The following is a 14389-nucleotide window of genomic DNA, read 5'->3' on the forward strand; positions in this document are numbered from 1 at the left end:
CTATAGTGTGGTGACCAGAACTCCACACAGTATCCCAATTGTGGCCTAACTAACGTTTTGTACAGCTCCATCATAACCTCCCTGCTCTTATATTCTATGCCTCGGCTAATGAAGGCAAGTATCCCATATGCCTTTTTAACCACCTTATCTACTTGTCCTGCTGCCTTCAGGGATCTATGTACATGCACACCAAGGTCCCTCTGATCCTCTGTCCTTCCAAGGGTCCTACCATTCATTGTGTATTCCCTTGCCTTGTTAGTCTTCCCAAAATGCGTCACCTCACACTTTTCAGGGTTAAATTCCATTTGCCACTGTTCTGCCCATCTAACCATCCCGTCTATATCATCCTGTAGCCTGAGGCTTCCCTCCTCGCTATTTACCACTCCACCAATTTTCGTGTCATCTGCGAACTTACTGATCATACCTCCTACATTCATATCTAAATAATTAATGTACACTACAAACAGCAAAGAACCCAGCAATGATCCCTGCGGTACACCACTGGACACAGGCTTCCAGTCACAAAAACAACATTCGACCGTCACTCTCTGCCTCCTGCCACTAAGCCAATTTTGGATCCAATGTGCCAAATTGTCCTGGATCCCATGGGCTCTTGCCTTCTTGACCAGTCTCCTATGTGGGACTTTGCCAAAAGCCTTACTGAAGTCCATGTAGACTACATCAACTGCACTACCCTCATCCACATACCTAGTCCCCCCCCTCGAAAAATGCAATCAAATTGGTCAGACATGATATCCCCCTGACAAAGCCATGCTGACTATTCTTGATTAATCCCTGCCGCTCCAAGCGGAGACTAATTCTGTCTCTCAGAATGTTTTCCAATAATTTCCCTACCACTGATGTTAGGCTCACTGGCCTTTAATTCCCTGGTTTATCCCTACTACCCTTCTTGAACAATGATACTACGTTAGCTGTTCTCCAGTCCTCTTGCACCTCCCCTGTGGCCAAAGAGGTTCTGAAAATTTGTGTCAGAGCCCCTGCAATCTCCTCCCTTGCCTCACACAGCAGCCTGGGATACATCCCATCAGGGCCTGGGGATTTATCCACTTTTAAGCCCGCTAAAACGTCTAGTACCTCCGCCCTCTAAATTCCGTGAAGACAGACACAAAGGGCTAAAAATTCAGTTTGGGGCGCCCAGCTCGCCTGGGCGCCGGAATTACCGCTGCGCGCGGAGCCACTTGCGCCAGCGGGATATTCAGTTTCAGCGCCCCAAGTGGAAGCCGGCCGCTAAACAAGGGTTTCGGCGCCCCGCTTGGGGGCGCTGAAACTGAATATCGGCGCGCAAAGTGCCGCAGAGCCACCCGCTGCGGCACGGCAGGCTGCAGTACTGCAGGCCTTCCTCCCACTGTTAAGGGGGAGGTGCCTGCAACAGCGCGATCCCCGCTCGCGAGTGCCGGCAAATGAGCCCGGCACCAAGGAGACGTGCCGGGCTCTCGGGAAACAGCCGGCAATGCCGCGGGGGAGGGGGGGTGTAGGAGGCCGGGGACGGAGGTGCGGGCAGGCGGCCGCCGAAAAAGCGGCCGGCCGCACCTCCACCTTAACTCGCCCCATTACCGCCACAGGTAGGCCCCTGTGTACCGGTCGCTGTTTGCGGCCGGCGCGGAGGAGGCGGGCGCGACCAAATATGGACAGCGGGGCGATAGCGGGGCACTGCGCACACCGATGACGTCATCGGTGGCGGCGCAGCGCTACAGGCTAACGCCGCCATTAGCGCCCCGCTAAATATCGCGGTAGGTGTGGCCAGTGGCGCAAAAGCCCTCTTTGGGCGCAAACTGGTGGCACAGGCCACTGAATTTCTAGGCCAAAGTATTTGTTTAATTTCTCTGCCACTTCCTTATTCCCCATTATAATTTCTCCTGTCTCAGCCTGTAAGGGACCCACATTTACTTTCACTAATCTTTACCTTTTTACATACCTATGGAAGCTTTTACAGTCTGTTTTTATGTCTCTCGCTAGTTTACTCTCATATTCTATTTTCCCTTTCTTCATCAATTTCTTGGTCCTTCTTTGCTGAATTCTAAAATCCTCCCAATCCTCAGGCTTACTACTCTTTTTGGCAACATTTTAAGCCTTTTCCTTTGATCTAACACTATCTTTAACTTCTTTTGTTAGCCACGGTTGTACCACTTTTCCTCTGGGATTTTTGTGCCTTAAAGGAATGTATATTTGGTGTAAATTATGCATTAATTCTTTAAATACTAGCCATTGTTTGTCTACTGTCGCACCTTTTAATGCCGTTTCCCAATCTACCTTAGCCAACTCACCCCTCATACCTACGTAATTTGCTTTGTTTAGATTTAAGACCCTAGTTTCGGATTTAGCTAAATCACTTTCAAACTCAATATAAAATTCTATCATATTATGGTTACTCTTCCCTAAAGGCCCCTTTACTACAAGGCTATTAATTAACCCTTTCTCGTTGCACAATACTAGATCTAAAATAGCCTGTTCCCTAGTTGGTTCCTCAAAATACTGATCTAGAAAATTCTCTTGCATACATTCCATGAATTCGTCCTCCACACTATTACTGCAAATTTGGTTTGCCCAGTCTATATGTAGATTAAAGTCCCCCATGATTACTTTATTAACCTTGTTGCATGCGCCTCTAATTTCCTGATTTATACTCTGCCCTACATTACAATTATTGTTTGGGGGCCTATAAACTACTCCCACCAATGTTTTCTGCCCTTTGCTGTTTCTGAGCTCCACCCAAACTGATTCTACTTCTTGATTTTCGGAGCTAAGATCCTTTCTCTCTACTGTCTTTATCCCATCCTTCATTATCAGGGTTGCCCCTCCTCCTTTTCCATTTTCCCCATCCCTTCTAAAAGTTATGTATCCTTGAATATTTAGTTTCCAACCGTGGCCACTTTGCAACCACGTCTCCTGGCTATTAGATCAAACCTGTTCATTTCTATCTGCACTATTAGCTTTGACTTATTTCTCTTTTTCCCTGATGTCACCTTAGTCACTGATGTCTTATTACCTTTGTTACTCTCTCGGTCCCTTCTTGATCCACTCTGCTCATTTTTACCCAAAACTCTACTCTGCTCTAGAGCGTTAACATTTCTCTTGGAGCTTTTAAATGTACTCTTTCCTGAATCCTCCTGCCCCCCCCTTCATTAGTTTAATAAAGGGGGGCTGGGAGGATTCACCGCCTCAACCTCATGGCTGGCTCTTCGGGGACAAGGGTTATCCACTCTGCACCTGGCTGATGACACCGCTCCGTAACCCCAACACTCCTGCTGAGCTCGCATACAATGAGAGCCATAGCGCCACTAGGAACCTCATTGAACAGACGATCGGCGTGCTGAAGCAATGGTTCCGGTGTCTTGACCACTCTGGAGGAGCCCTGCAGTACTCCCCCGATTGAGTATCGGTTTTCATTGTTGTGTGCTGCATGCTTCACAACCTCACAATTCTGAGGACGCAGCCATTGCCACCAGGGATTGGTGCATCACCTCAGGAGGAGGAAGAGGGAGAGGAGGAAGAGGAGGAGGATGACGAGGAGGATGAGCAGCAACAATGTGGGAGGGGGGGCGCTCAATGTTGCTTCTGCAAGGTCCGTTCATGAACGCCTCATAAGACAGCCCTTCTGATGAATGACAGTGAAGATGGCTTTTGGGATCAACAAGCACATCATTACAGCTATCCCGCAGCCCCTATTACCGGGCAAAGCTCCAATGAGTAACGAGAGGAAATTTGTAACGTTTCAATAAAAATGTTTATTTTTCTTAACAACTGTGTCACAACCAATAACAAACAAACAAAATTCATTAACAAAACTGGTTCTTACCACATCAAAAGAAGTCTCAACAGAGTGAATATATTTACATACACATACAACTTTGTTACAAACACTCCCCCCATATGATAGAAACATTTTAGTTATTTGCCCTTCGAGAATGATCTCCCTCCCCTTCGCACTTCCCCCCTTCCAACCCTACTGCTCCTCCGTAATGTGGCCCCAGTGGCTGCAGCAAGGCTGGCGGAAGGCTGCTGAATCTCAGATACAGAGACTGCTGATGGCCTTGAAGGACGCCCTCGACCAGCTCTGGGCCTGGAGGGCCCGGCTGCAGACTGCACAAACTCTGCATGTACGGCAGCAGTCTGGGCTGGCTGGGTTACAAGTGCAATGGCGAAGTGGCAGTGTTGGCAGCAGGAATGCTGTCATCCTGAGAGAGGACAGCACCTTCCTGCTCGAACAACAATCTACCACTCCCCCAGGGCAGAACCTCAGCATCCGGAGCAATCTGCTCGAGCAGAGATTGCTGGCCTGCTGCAGCACTGTGAGATCCTCAGTGGACTGTGGGTGACCCAGCAACAATGGGCAGCAGTCAGTGCTTGTGTGGCATCAAGCTGAAACTGCATCAGAGCAGTCTGAGATTGGATGGCACCAACCAATGACTCGATTCCAGCACTAAGCCGTTGTGTTGCCTCGGCCTGTGCTGCAATGGATCCTGCCAGCTTACCCATTACACGTGGCATGGGGTCTGTGTCCCCACGTCTCTCTGCAATTCAACCATCCTCTGCAATGAGGTAAGGATGGGATCGAGGGTTTGCGCACAAATGACAGCTGTGCTGGCGGCAGACTCTTGTATGCTCCTAGCCAATGCATCCATGCTGTCAGGCACCCTTGCCATTGCACCCATGAGCTCAGTATGCATGCTCATCACCTGAGTATTCATCGCCACGATGTCGAGGTCCTCATCCGAGTCCTGTGCAGCAGAACTCGTGCGCACACTCACCCTCCGGGGAGATGGCCCCCGAGCTTCCCTTCCCCTATGGCATTGCTGCAGCCTGCTGGGTCCCCGAGCTTCACCCACATCAGATCCAAATCCCCTGCTCCGCTCCAGTGAACGCGTGGCCCCAGTATCGGATGTCTTGCCCTCGGGAGACGCAGGCAGTGAGGCTCCAGCTTCATGTTCCTCCTCTTCTCCCGTGTCGCTGCCACTGGGAGGCTGAGGGACAGGCTGGTCAGCTGGTGGCTCACTATCTGAAAGTAGGAAGTACAACAGCGGCTTTAATGTGAGGGCAGGAAGGGAGCAAGGAATGGGGACAATATAGCTAGATGGAAAGTGGAAAAGGCTGGTTTTGTGAGAGGGAAGTGGTATGAGGAGAGAGAGATGATGAACATACTGTTGCTGTCCCCAAGGGAGTTGACCTCTCCGACTGCCACAACGCCCATGAAATGACTCGTGATGAGTCTGTGAACTCGCTCCTCCAGCTGCGTGAGGGTGTGCAGCTCCGCATGACCTCCTGAGTGTTGCTGTTCCCTCCTGTCATCAGCAAGCTTGGCCTGCAAGAAAAAGGACAGCGTGTGAGTGAGTGTGCAGCCATGCATTTGGCAGATGCGCCTACCATAGTTGAATAGCCATTAATGTCTGCAAGGTGTGAGATGTGGATGTGACTTTTAGTAGATGGGCATAGTTGTTGGGTGAGTGTTGGAGATTTGGCACTTTATACCGTCTGTGCACAGAGTGAGGCTGAGATGGTGGGATGTAGAGGTATTTCATGCAACTACTCACCCTGACCACCCAAGTGAGGTTGTTGAACTTCTTGCGGCACTGTATGTGAGTCCTTTGGACCAGGCTCCTGGACGATACGTAATGGGCAACCTCCTTCCACACCCTTGTAAAGTCCTGGGGTAATGGCCTCCTGCCAGTGTTTGGAAACAGCACTGCCCATTGGTGTTCCACAGCGACAACCAGAGCCACCAATGCCTGGTTGGTAAACCGGCGAGCTCTCTCCCTGGGCCTCTGAATAGCCATGATAATCTTTGGTGAAGATTTGTACATCCTTGCAGGCCCAGGTCAAATACAGTAATGATCAGGGTGAGGCTGTGCAGTATGATGGACCTTCCCCTTTAAGAACTGGAAGGCGCCAGTCTGTCTGAGTACAAGGTGATTGACATCGCCTGAGCTTGAGTAGCGCTCTGAGGTAGCGCCTTGTTCACAAACATTAGCGCCCTAAGAGAGGTGTGTAGCACTTGATTTAGCACTCCAATCACCTCCAGGGGTGCTGGAGATGAATTTGCCGGTCGCTGGCGATAATTTGCGGTGGGCGCTAAATTTTGTGCCCGGACGATACTGAATTTTTCCCCCAAACAGCTTTTAATTACATAGAAACATAGAAGATAGGAGCAGGGGTAGGCCATTCGGCCCCTTGAACCTGCTCCGCATTCAATGAGATCATGGCTGATCATCCAAATTCAGGACCCTGTCCCTGCCTTCTCCCCATATCACTTGATCCCTTTAGCCTTAAGAAATATATCCAGGGAAAGGGTAGGGCCCATTAGGGACCAAAGTGGCAATCTGTGTGTAGAGCCAGAGGATGTAGGCGGGGTTTTAAATGAATTTTTTGCATCTGTGTTCACTTTGGAGAAAGACGATGCAGACATAGAAATCGGGCAAGGGGACTGTGACATACTTGAACATATTAGCATCGAGAGGGAGGAGGTGCTAGCGGTTTTAGCGGGCCAAAAAGTGGATAAATCCCCAGGCCCGGACGAGATACATAGATACATAGATACATAGAAGATAGGAGCAGGAGTAGGCCATTCGGCCCTTCGTGCCTGCTCCGCCATTTAATGAGATCATGGCTGATCCTTTAATTCAGTATCCCGTCCCCGCCTTCTCTCCGTAACCCTTAACCCCTTTTGCCCGTAGAAATATATCTAATTCCCTCTTAAATATATTTAATGAGCTGGCGTACACTGCCCTCTGTGGCAATGAGTTCCACAGGTTCACCACTCTCTGAGTGAAGAAATTCCCCCTCATCTCTGTCCTAAATGGTTTAGCCCTTATCCTTAAATTATGTCCTCTAGTTCTGTTCTCACCCGCCAAGGGAAACATTCCTTCTGCATCCAGTCTGTCTAGACCTGTCAGAATTTTATACACTTCTATGAGGTCCCCTCTCAATCTTCTAAACTCCAGTGTGTACATCCCTAAACTACATAGTCTCTCCTCATAGGTCATTCCCGCCATTCCTGGTATCAGCCTGGTGAATCGCCGCTGCACCCCCTCCATGACAAGAACATCCTTCCTCAGATGAGGCGACCAAAACTGTACACAGTACTCGAGGTGTGGTCTCACCAGTGCCCTGTACAGCTGCAGCAAGGTATCCCTGTTCCTGTATTCTAACCCTTTTGCTATGAAGGCCAGCATACCGAGATGTATCCCAGGCTGCTGTGGGAGGCAAGGGAGGAGATTGCAGGGGCTCTGACACTAATTTTCAGAACCTCTCTGGCCACAGGGGATGTACCAGAGGACTGGAGAACAGGTAACGTAGTACCATTATTCAAGAAGGGTAGCAGGGATAAACCAGGGAATTACAGGCCAGTGAGTCTAACATCTGTGGTGGGGAAATTATTGGAAAAAATTCTGAGGGACAAAATTAATCTCCACTTGGAGAGGCAAGGATTAATCGGGGATAGTCAGCATGGCTTTGTCAAGGGTAAATCATGTCTAACAAATCTGATCGAATTTTTCGAGGGGGTGACTAGTGGGGTGGATGAGGGAAATGCTGTGGATGTGGTTTACATGGACTTCAGTAAAGCTTTTGACAAAGTCCCGCATAGGAGACTGGTCAAGAAGGTAAGAGCCCATGGGATCCAGGGTGCCTTGGCGCGTTGGATCCTAAACTGGCTGAGTGGCAGGAGGCAGAGGGTGATGGTCGAAGGTTGCTTTTGTGACTGGAAGCCTGTGTCCAGTGGGGTACCTCAGGGATCGGTGCTGGGTCCCTTATTGTTTGTGATCTACATAAATGATTTGGATGAGAATGTAAAAGGTATGATCAGTAAGTTCGCAGATGACACGAAAATTGGTGGGGTGGTAAATTGCGAGGAGGAAAGCCTCCGGCTACAGGACGATATAAACGGGTTGGTCAGATGGGCGGAAAAGTGGCAAATGGAATTTAACCCTGAAAAGTGCGAGGTGATGCATTTTGGACGGACAAATAAGGCAAGGGAATACACAATGAGTGGTTGGACCCTAGGAAGTACAGAGGGTCAGAGGGACCTTGGTGTACATGTACACAGATCCCTGAAGGCAGCGGAGCAGGTAGATAAGGTGGTTAAAAAGGCATATGGGATACTTGCCTTCATTAGCCGAGGCATAGAATATAAGAGCAGGGAGGTTATGATGGAGCTGTACAAAACGCTGGTGAGGCCACAGCTGGAGTACTGTGTGCAGTTCTGGTCGCCTCACTATAGGAAGGATGTGAGTGCTTTGGAGAGGGTGCAGAGAAGATTCACCAGGATGTTACCTGGGATGGAGCGCCTCAGCTATGAAGAGAGGCTGGACAGGCTGGAGTTGTTTTCCTTGGAGCAGAGAAGGCTGAGGGGGGACCTGATTGAGGTGTACAAAATAATGAGGGGCATAGATAGGGTAGATAAAGAGGAACTTTTCCCCTTAGTGGGGGGGTCAATAACAAGGGGGCATAGATTCAGGGTAAGGGGCAGGAGATTTAGAGGGGATTTGAGGAGGAACTTTTTCACCCAGAGGGTGGTTGGAATGTGGCACTCAATGCCTGAAAGGGTGGTGGAGGCAGGAACCCTCACAACATTCAAGAAGCATTTGGATGAGCACTTGAAATGCCATTGCATACAAGGCTATGGACCAAATGCTGGAAAATGGGATTAGACTGGACAGGGATGGATGGGCGGCGCAGACACGATGGGCCGAAGGGCCTCTTTCTGTGCTGTAAAACTCTATGACTCTATGACTCCTTCTTGAATATATTTAATGAATTGGCCTCCACTACCTTCTATGGCAGAGAATTCCACAGGTTCACCACTCTCTGGGTGAAGAAATTCCTCCTCATCTCTGTTCTAAATGGCTTACCCCCTTATCCTTAGACTGTGACCCCTGGTTCTGGACTCCCTGGCCATTGGGAACATCCTTCCTGCATCCAGTCTGTCCAGTCCTGTTAGAATTTTATAAGTTTCAATGAGATCCCCTCTCATTCTTCTAAACTCCAGCGAGTAATAAGTCCAATTGACCCAATCTATCCTCATACGTCATTCCTGCCATCCCAGGTATCAGTCTGGTGAATCTTCGCTGCACTCCCTCCATGGCAAGAACATCCTTCCTCAGATAAGGTGACCAAAACTGCACACAATACTCAAGGTGTGGTCTCACCAAGGCCCTGTACAACTGCAGCAAGACATCCTTGTTCTTATACTCGAACCCTCTCGCTACGAAGGCCAACATACCATTTGCCTTCTTAACCACCTGCTGCACCTGCATGCTTACCTTCAGCGACTGGTGCACAAGGACACCCAGGTCTCGTTGCACTTCCCCTTCTCCCAATCTATTGCCGTACAGATAATAATCTGCCTTCCTGTTTTTGCCAGCAAAGTGGATAACCTCGCATTTATCCACATTATACTGCATCTGCCATGCTTCTACCCAATCACCCAATTTTGCAGTTAAAAATACCAGTGAGGACAGCAACTTGAGGCAACCACACACGGGTTGTTAAACGCGGACATCAGGAAATTGCTGTCTGAGTTGCCCAGCTCCTCCAGAAGCTGAGCTGTAACCAACATTCCCTTTAAGCTGCGCAGCCACGCAGTTGTCTCGAGGAGGATGCAGAGAAACTCCAGTATGATTTGGACAGGTTGGGTGATTGGGCAGATGCAGCATAATGTGGGTAAATGTGAGTTTATCCACTTTGGTGGCAAAAACAGGAAGATAGATTAGTATCTGAATGGCAATAGATTGGGAAAAGGGGAAGTGCAACGAGACTTGGGTGTCCTTGTGCACCAGTCGTTGAAGGTAAGCATGCAGGTGTAGCAGGCGGTTAAGAAGGCAAATGGTATGTTGCCTTCATAGCGAGAGGATTCGAGTACAGGAGCGAGGATGTCTTGCTGCAGTTCTACAGGGCCTTGGTGAGACCATACCTTGAGTATTGTGGGCAGTTTTGGTCGCCTTATCTGAGGAAGATGTTCTTGCCGTGGAGAGAGTGCAGCGAAGATTTACCAGACTGATACCTGGGATGGCTAGGAATGACGTATGAGGAAAGAATTGGGTCGATTAGGCTTATATTCGCTAGAGTTTAGATGAGAGGGGATCTCATTGAAACTTATAAAATTCTAACAGGACTAGACAGACTAGATGCAGGAAGGATGTTCCCGATGGCGGGGGAGTCCAGAACTAGGGGTCACAGTCTAAGGATAAGGGGTAAGCCATTTAGGACTGAGATGAGGAGGAATTTCTTCACCCAGAGAGCGGTGAACCTGTGGAATTCTCTACCACAAAAGGCAGTTGAGGCCAACTTATTAAATATATTCAAGAAGGAATTAGATATATTTCTTAAGGCTAAAGGGATCAAGGGATATGGGGAGAAAGCAGGGACAGGGTACTGAATTTGGATGATCAGCCATGATCTCATTAAATGGTGCAACAGGCTCGAGGGGCCGAATGGCCTACTCCTGCTCCTATCTTCTATGTTTCTATGAAAAGAGAAATGTCATATGAAAACATTGAATTTTTGTCTACTGATGAGGTCAATCGTATTTTCTCGGCTCATATTTACATAGAATTACAGCACACTAACAGGCATTCAGCCCAACTGGTCTATGCCGGTGTTTATGCTCTGCATGAGCCTCAATCCACCCTACTTCATTTCACCCCATCAGCATAATCTTCTATTCCTTTCTCCCTCATGTACTTATCTAGTTTCCCCATTAAATACAACTATGCTATTTGCCTCAATTACGCCACAGCAGGTTCCACAATCTAACCACTCTGAGTAAAGAAGTTTCTTCTGAATTCCTTATTGAATTTATTAGTGACTATTTTATATTTATGGCCCTTAGTAGTGCCTCTGCCAACTCTTCCTAGCATTTATCCTCTCTAATTTTGGCTATTTTATCAATTATCGCCCCCCTTTCTATCTTAAATGTCTTGATAGCATATTTCAAATGTTGCTTCACTAGTGATCAAAACTATATTGTTTGCACTGAGGGTACACTTACAGTACAACTGTAGTGTCGATGCAAAGTGGTTTCATCTGAATCTAGGAGTCAGGGCCCAACCTGACACTTGGAGGAAATAATCTCATTTTGGAGTCAGTTTTCTCCTTCACCACTGATTTACACTCCAAGTCGGAGCAAAGTGTTTCAGTTTCATGCCAACGCTCAGCTTGGGGACTGTGAATTAGTTAAATGGCTTGATATACATCCTCGTACCTGTTTAACCCTGCTGATGGAAACTTTCAGGACAAGGTCAATAAACACAATTAAATCCTTTTCACTTTTGCTAACGGGAGCGCATTGATTTTTCACATTGAAATGCATCTACCATTCCCAGGGCAGATCTTTGCAGAACTTCATTAGTCACTTCCCCATAGACAGAGGCTGCTCCATTGATCACCAACTTATGCATCATTTACAAGATATATTTCTAACCCAACTTGTTTATTTAACACTCATCCACATTCCTTAAATGTTCTTGCAGCTACCTCAGATCCAAAATTTATCAAATGACTGCTGAAAATCTAAATTATATTCACTAAAGCTTGATTAATAATTCTCAAATAATTCTGGTAGATTGATGAAATGTGTTTAATTGCTTTAAAAAAAACAGCCTTAGATTGATAGCAGCCCGTAAGATATTTCAAAACTATTTTTTTACCATTATTTGGTGTTCTTCAATTATGTCGCAGTCCCTTTTTGCAAAAATTGAGATTAAATTAGCTATCCTCCTCAATTACATTCCCTGTGTATGGTATCAAAAATATTAGCTGGAGTATTGTAAACTTAATCCAAGATTCTATAAGGGGCATCACATTTTTTTAAATTCGTTTATGGGATCTGGGCATCACTGGCAAGGCCAGCATTTATTGCCCATTCTTAGTTGCCCTCAAGAAGGTGGTGGTGAGGCACCTTCTTGAACCGCTGCAGTCCGTGTGGTGAAGGTACTCCCACAGTGCTGTTAGGTAGGGAGTTCCAGGATTTTGACCCAGCGACGATGAAGGATCGGTGATATACTTCTAAGTCAGGATGGTGTGTGTCTTGGAGGGGAACTTGGAGGTGGTGGTTGTAAAGTCCGCGCCTCAATAATACACGGACTTCGGGAGAACAGTTTAACAGGTACTTTACTGAACAGGAGGCAGCGTCAGACTGAAAATACAGAAGCCTGCTAGGGCCTTTTATATAGCGGTGGTCACTGCCGGTACTGCAGTCTAAGACCAGTTATTCCCTTAAAGGTACATACACAACAATTCCTCCCCTTTTAGATAAACAGTACATAACATTCATTTAACAACTAAATAATAACTAATTACAATTACAATTTTCTCAGTAATATATACATCAACTGAAATAGTCATTTATAAGTTCAGTCTTTGAGGAGGCTTCCTGATCCGGACTGGATAGCGCCTTTCTCGAGTATCCTGTTCTGGCGGTGGAGTCAATTCTGGCTCATTGTCATTGGTTGGTTCGTCAGCTTCCAATACCCCTGCTTCTGAGGTAGACGCAATCTGTACTTCGGGCTCATTACCAGGTGCACATGCTTGTGGTATAGGTTTGGCTTGTTCCTGTGACTCTAGAATCTGGTCATCCTAGATGCTTCTTCCACCTCCATTTGTAGATACGCTTGAGCCAGATCAATCTTTGTAAAACGTTTCCCTCCAGATAGTGAGGTGAAAATATCTTCTATCCGCGGAAGCGGATACTGTACTGTGTGCAGGACTGGGTTCACAGTCACCTTGAAGTCCCCACAGATGCGAAACTTCCTTGGCTCCCCAGGCGTGCTGCTCAATGCTTTCTTCATTACAGGAACGATGGGTGTGGCCCACTCGCTCCAGTCCATCTTAGACAGCACCCCCGAATGCTCCAGACTCTCCAGTTCAGCTTCCACGGCTGGGCGGATCGCGTATGGCACCGGTCTGGCCTTGAAAAATTTTGGGGTTGCGTTATCCTCAATCTTTATGGCTGCCTTTACTCCTTTTAGAGTCTCAAGTCCTTGTTGGAACACCTCTTCCGCGTCAGATAGAATTTGTGACAGACGTCCAGGTGCGACGTCATCATCTTTTTTGTCAGTCACAGTTAGTGCCAGAATGGAATGCCAATCCAATTGTAGTTTTCAGATCCATTCACGTCCCAATAATGGTGGTCCTCCATCTCGTAGTATATACATGTATAGTTTCTGTGTTTCCTTTCTGTTATATTCAACTGGCACCCTTATTTTTCCTCTGTGGTAGACCTTTTGCCCCGTGTATGTCTTCAATACAATGGACGTGTCCTTTAAGGGTATGTGTGAGAATAGCCGCTCATAGTCTCGTCGATTCATGACAGTTAGGGCTGATCCTGTGTCCAATTCCATCTTTACTGGGGACCATGCTATCATGAGGGTGACCCAAATGGTTCGGTGATCTTCCTTTGCGATCATGTTGTGTAACTTTAAACAACTTAGTCTCCTGCTCCCGGAGTCCTTATCACTCTCCTGATCTTCTGAACTACTGTCTGTCAGTTTCTTTACTTTCCTGTACTGTTCCTTAGTAGTTCTTGTCATGTTGGGTTTCTTTCCCAACCTGCAGACTCTTGCTATATGTCCCATTTTTCCGCATTGCCTGCATATTTTGTCTTTAAACCAGCAGTCCTTCTGCTCATGGGTTGTTCTGCCGCAGCAATAGCACTTTTCTGCTCCATACGCCATTTCGTTAGCGCTGTATTCTTATGGTTTCTGTTGTATTTCCGCAGCTCCCCGTGCTGCTGCTTCGTAGGATACTGCCACGCTGAAAGCCTGTTCTAGCGTCAGGTCCTTTTTTGAAAGTAGTCGTTTCTGGGTTCCTTCACTCTGGAGCCCGCAGACAAACTTATCCCATAAGGTGTCCGCCAGTCCTGCTCCGAACTGGCAGTGCTTCGATAACTTGCGTAGTTCCGTAAGATAGTCAGCATTACTCTCGTCTTTGTGCTGGTTTCTTTTATGGAACTTGAATCTTTCTGCTATCAGCAGTGTAGGGCTTAGGTGTTCCTGTAAGATATGAACAATCTCCTCAAAACTTTTCTCCATTGGTTTAGCTGGGGTAATTAAATTCCGCAATAGGCCGTACGTACTCGCACCCATCAGATTTAATAATACCGACGCCCTCTTTCCATCGGCCACCTCATTTGCCTTGCAGTACACTTCAATTCTTTCCACATACGTGGTCCAGTCTTCTACCTCGTTGTCGAAAGCAGTGATACTGCCACTTTTTGGCATCTTGGGTGATTTAAAATGGCGCCTCCCGCGCTTTTGCTTCTTCCCCAATGGAATAAAATGGCGCCTCCCGCGCTTTTGCTTCTTCCCCTTGCTGCCACGCTGCTCCTAGCGTTCTACGGGGTAATGGCGGCGACCCGCAGCTTCAGCGCGTCTCGCTT

Source organism: Somniosus microcephalus, chromosome 10 (genome assembly GCF_052327205.1).
Source record: "Somniosus microcephalus isolate GS21.2 chromosome 10, FLI_Smic_1.0, whole genome shotgun sequence".
In the NCBI taxonomy this organism is placed as follows: domain Eukaryota; kingdom Metazoa; phylum Chordata; class Chondrichthyes; order Squaliformes; family Somniosidae; genus Somniosus; species Somniosus microcephalus.